Raw genomic sequence first — 6,000 nt, 5'->3', positions numbered from 1 at the left:
TTTTATAACAAAATATTTTTTTTCTATATTTTGATATAGGAAGAACTTTTCAGTTTCTGTAAGGCACACGCGATTCAGTATGAAAAGAGCATGGGTCCCGAAAATTCTTCAGAAACAGAGAAATTATCGCAGCCACCGGCATTTGGGCGATCTGCTCGATCTGATAATGTTCCCCTGAATGTCCTAATTGATCAGTACGAGAATTTCTCTAGAGTTCTCGTAGATAATTTCTCTAGTTTCTGAATTTTCGGGACCCATGCTCTTTTCATACTGGATGGAAATATATGCAAGGCACACATCCTCAACGCAAGACACCTTTTTCGGGACGAGAAATAGAATATCTTTGCCTAGGGTGATCGTTGGGCTGTAAAAGCTCCTGATTTATGCTCGTCTCAGCCCAAGCTACGGAACTGCTATTCCAGTTCAAAACCCATGTTAAAAAGTGAACTATTTCCTTTAACGTCGCAAGAAGACCGGCAGGATTTGTAGCCTGTTTTGTGAACAATGTTTCAGCTTATCATTTGGCAAAGTGCTGATCTAAGGTGGGAACTTTGTGATTTAGGGTAATACAGCCTGCTCGCTTTCGTGGTTGATGAGCCGACTGCATGGATGCATGAGCATTGAGCACGGGCTGCGAAGACTTGCAACACTTGTATGAAAAAAAAAAATGCGATGGAGCTGGAGCTGGCGCAGGCCGAAACAGCTGTTTGGTTGCTATGCAAGATAGGAAACTCAATAAAAAATGCACAAAATTTGTGAATTGAAAAGGAAATGCGAAATGTCGAATGCAGGTTATGGCTGCTGATGGATACCGATATCCGTCACAGCATTGCTCGTATGCCTAGCTTTACTCCTATTTTATTCCCGGGCTGCTCTCTGCACACCACAAATTGTCCATCTCCATAAACGTCACAAGCCTGGGCTCGAACTACACTTCATTAGCGGTATGGCGATATCTGTCAGAGGCGACCAGTTCCTCGGCACAGACCCTGTGGGGTTCATCAGCCACGGTGGCGCTGCACCGTGACCCGGCAGCCGCGCGGAGCGGGGGTCGTGCACCGTACACGTGACTTCCGTGACAACTCGACCGGCCGCCGTGGCGGAGCGGCCGGCGCCGTGCAGCCGTAACATTGCCGGGCTATGACCGGGCCATGCCGGGGTCACATCGCCCAGCTCGTGAATGTATGTACGGGTAATATCGACCGCTGCAGCGTGAAAGTGGTAACGGCCCGACTGTTGGTCGTTTGACAGAGGCGACCGAGCAGAGGCAGCTCACGCTCATACGGGAAACGGAACAGGACAGGGTACGTGTCATGGACGGTGGAATGGTGAGAGGGGAGCTCACTGGTGACACTATGACCGAACACGACCACATTAAGGTCGTTCATCATATGGCATCATACGGCATCATACGGCATCACAAGTACACCCGCAGAATAAACCTTGCTCGAGAATGTCGTATCGCATACGAGTATGTGCAACACATTCTAGAATCAGATAGATACAGCTTACCGGTGACTGGTGAGTGATAAAGAGTAGGGCTTGGAAAATATAAATATGTCGTACATCAATAGAACATTGTCAAATCAATTCAACTTTCACGAAAAGAATGAACGATACTAGTTATTATGCGAAAGTAAAGGAATGCCAATGTCTCTTTTGAACACATTGGACACATCAAATGATTTTTTCCTAGTATTAAACAACTAATCATAGGTACAACACGTAGCATCTATGTAAAAAGTGCAGCTCCAGTCTATCCATTGCATTTGCATGTCGGTGATCGATCTTATTCTTTGTTTATTTTTTCGTTCAATTATGATAGTGTCGGAGATTTCCCCTCGTCAAGGCCTTCATGGACACACAGAACCATCGCAACTGGCATATAATCGATACGGGAAGCCCTTACTGGAAGCATGCAAATAAAACATACATGCTGCGGCTAATAATAACGTATTAGGCATGCACATACTACAATTCGAAAGTCATTAAAGTATGAGAAACACCATAGCAAAGTTCCTGAGCGATTCCGTGCGTGTATTCCCGATATACTGGCATTGTGAGTGATGAAAGTTGCAATGAGGAAACCTTTCATTTATTCATCATACGGGACGTCTAGACAATCAAATATAGATGGACAACAATAAAAAATAACAATAATAATAATTTTGCAGGCAGGCTGTGGGTCCGAGTGCCTCGCTAAGTAGTCTTGATGCGAATGACACCACGGACCCAACAATCGGCCTTGGCCGCGGCGGGATCACACGTGATAATTTTCTAATCGATAGTTTAACGTACCGCATTGAGATGGCGGCATGGTTCTCCCGGGTCTAGCGTGGCCCCCTCACTGGCCCGAGTTACCGACGATGGACGTTTTATCCACTACTTTTAACGGAGGAAAACCGGGCTGCTATAATGAGATATAAGGATGACCATAAGCTACGCATTTCTTTTTCTTTTATACATCTTCCAACATATATAACCTTCGCCCTGGTGGGGGGGGCCATTTTGCCCCCCCCCCCTGTGGTTTTTCAGCGATAACTCAGAAACCACTTGAGTTAGCGCCCTGAAACTTTGTATAGCTGTTTATTCAACATTTTTACATCATGTCCTTTTTGGGGGGGTTCGGGTCAGGTCAGGTCAGGTCACAAGGTCACCAAAACTGACACCACCTCTAAAAAAGTTCAAAGCTCTCTCAAAGGCACAGCTTTTATCCGATCGATGTAAAATTTACAGTACTTGAAGATGTCACCCAGCTCTACAAAATGGCTATCTCGGATTTTTTATAAATGTGACCTAAGGTCAGGTCAGGTCATCGCTGCTCCCCATTATAAGTCAATGGGAGAATCGAAAAGTAGTTGTTTTTCAGCTAAATCGGGCGTGATTGTTCCTATATTTCGTTATTGAAGTGTCTTGGGTCAGCAAATCACAGCCCATGTGAAACCATTTGCTTGTGACCTCGCTGAGGTCACGCTAGGTCATCTCCCTGGTCACCAGAGGTCACCAGCGGTTTTTCTGCACTTACTTGTTATTGAATAGAGATAGAGACTCCGTTCGACGTTTATCGTGTTTGTCTCGTCAATGCGGATCGAATGATATGCAGCATGACCTATTTCGGTAAGGTCATGACCTTGACCTGAGGTCAAATTTTCAAAATGACCTTTCGAGGTCAAACTATATATCATTCGACGCGTCTCGACGAGCCAAGCACGATGGTGCATGAATCGTTTCTCTATTTTCTCGTGAATGCATGCTATAGTTAAAAACATTTTCAACGAAATTTGCCAAGTTGACCTTGCATGACCTCTGTAGGCCAAACCGTTGAGCTGAGGTCAAATCTGACGAACCTTGGCGAAAGAGCTTGAAAAGAGCTATCGATTGCTTTTTTCCGCGGCTCTCTAGCTCTTCTAGTTTCCGAGCTACAGCGGAATATGTCCGGCAACACCGAAAACACTGAAATTTGACCTATGATGACCTCTAGCGACCTCAATATTGACCTTAGCGAAAAAATGACCGAAATACTTTCGAACGTACTTGTTATGGGCTTTCGTTTGCTTTTTTCTGCGTCTTCCTAGCCCTCTTCGTTTTCGAGTTAGACGGGGGGGTCATTTTGGCCCCCCCCCCCCACCAGGGCGAAGGTGGCTCAGACCCACACCAGGGCGCGGGTTAATGCTAGCTCTGGTCTGGTGATTGAGGAATAGTGACGCCGCTGTAGGACTACAGGCCACTGGCGCCAGTATCGGACTCGGGCGCCTCTGTTGCTGGGCGGGCCAGTTCGTGTGCGCAGCACGGCCCGTGTCCAGCACCGGTCTCCGACATTCCCCTAATGAGCCACTCAGGGGGCAGCGACTCGTCTCGCTGGGGGCGCAGTACGTGAGGGAATCAGGTGAGCACTGTTAGTAACAGCGCATCGTCCTCGATTCGGCCGACGAGCATCACAGTTTGTCGTGGGACGAGCATGAGTTATTGACTAGTGCAGTAACTGATAAATTGCAATACTGCCTGTAAGTTTTATATTTCTTCTTGTAGGCTACCAGCACAGGCTACCTGCAAGGCGTATGGCACTTGAGACATTTATCGATATTATTTATCTAATCTTTGATCATTGTGACATTCCAATTGATTGATTAACCCGCGAGTTGCTGGGGGGGCGTTAAACGCCCCCACTTTTTTCGCCGGGCCATAGCATAAAAACGGCGCGCCGCAGGCGCGCCAAATTTTGGGTACCTGCAGGGAATTGATTGAAGTTTTATTGTGACAAAGTTTCAAAAAAAATCGGTTGGAAAATTTTTGAGATATCGAGGTTTTAGTGACGTCATGATTTCTGAGTTTTCGACCAAAAACGGCATATGTTCAAAAAATCATATAAAATCACAGAATAGACATACAGACATGCCGTAAACGCCATTAGACTGCCAATACCATGATCAATCAAATGGCTATCTTCGATTATTGATTATCGTTCCGCATTTTCCATAATCTTGAACTGAATCTTGACAATTTTTCGTGACTCCTTCACGACCATGATACATGAATTTCTTAAATTGAACTTTTTGAGCCAAACACGTACACATATGATAAAATGAATGTCACCATCGTGTTCTACGCCCCAAATTACCTATAAAACATGTGTCACAGGCTGCGAATATCAGTTTTGATTTTCGGGGATATGTGCCTACCCGGTTGACCTGACCTTGACCCTGACCTATGCTTGACTGACCCCTACATGAAGCTGACACTCTCGTAGGCCTTATAAGATGGATTATGCACCGTTTTGACAGAGTTTATGGCGAGAGGCGCCCATTGCGAAGTCCTGAAGTCCATGCTACTGAAAGCCCGATTTCAGGTGTTTGACCTGACCTTGACCCGACCTGTGACCTCAAAATTCAACTTTAAAGTACTCATCTGAAGCGTCTCGTCGCGCTCTTTCGTTTGCCGCCTCGTGCGTTTCGCTGCGCCTATTGGTTCTCGAGTTATCGGCTGGGGGCGTTTAACGCCCCCCACCCACCCCAGCAAACGGTGGGTGGCGAAATACCCCAGCAACTGCCGGGTTAAAACATATGGGAGTAAAATCATTGACCGGCACCGATGCTGTCAGATGTAATCTGTCATTTCATTGGAGTGAAATAGCCAGCAAACTGTGCTGCAAGTCCAATTATCTACTATCTAGTAAGCATGCTCGCTCACCTGCCAAGTGATCGCGGAGCCTGCTTGAATTTATCACTGCAAAATAATGCCAAGTCAAGCAAACGCCCGCAGCGTTTACTCGGTACCGAAACAAAATATGAGCGCTAGATGTCACTACCATGAAGCGCCTGGAGTGGTAGTCTGTTCCGCAAAGCTCGCCTTACGTCACGCTTCCACCGCTAGATGTCGCTAGCGTCCTACGCCTGACGGGTAGGCTGCACCGGCAGCCTAACCTTTGAGTGAACCGTCTATGAAGCCAAACCTGATGGTGGTCATCCTAAGCTTGGGAGAGATTTCTAACCCTAAGGACGGATATCCACAAAGTCAATGCATTAATCGCACACATGGGCAACACATAACGTCCTATACCTGGCTAAGTGAGCTGGAATGAGCACCTTTCAAGCCAAGCTCACCGCTTGCAAGTCGTTGTAGATCGAGGAAGATGGTTGTGGCGTGGCAGCAAATGGCAGGGATGGCTTGGATATTTGAATTTACTTGTGTCCAGTGCTTCTTAGAGCGAATATATTCGATTTAGACTAGCCACATCAGTATTATCAATTGAGCTTGTGTGGCCGGCTATCTCTCACGTCACCAGCATTCATGCCAAAATCACGAGACGTCCATGCCTTGTTCCAGTTTCTAGTCTCTCTGCAGACTCAACGTCTCGTAACAAGATCCGCGTCTCCGTAACGATCAACTCTCTTTCATTGCCAGTTCACACTTATCCCAAAATATGATCACATTCTTCACGAGTTTCTTCGGTGGCCAGTCTCAATGTAGTCTCACCCCTGACCAGGCCACGTCTCTCTCGCC

Source organism: Amphibalanus amphitrite, unplaced genomic scaffold, assembly GCF_019059575.1.
Source record: "Amphibalanus amphitrite isolate SeventyFive unplaced genomic scaffold, NRLGWU_Aamphi_draft 000807F_arrow, whole genome shotgun sequence".
Classification (NCBI taxonomy): domain Eukaryota; kingdom Metazoa; phylum Arthropoda; class Thecostraca; order Balanomorpha; family Balanidae; genus Amphibalanus; species Amphibalanus amphitrite.
The sequence above is the reverse complement of the archived record's forward strand: the minus strand, read 5'-3'. Positions refer to the sequence as shown.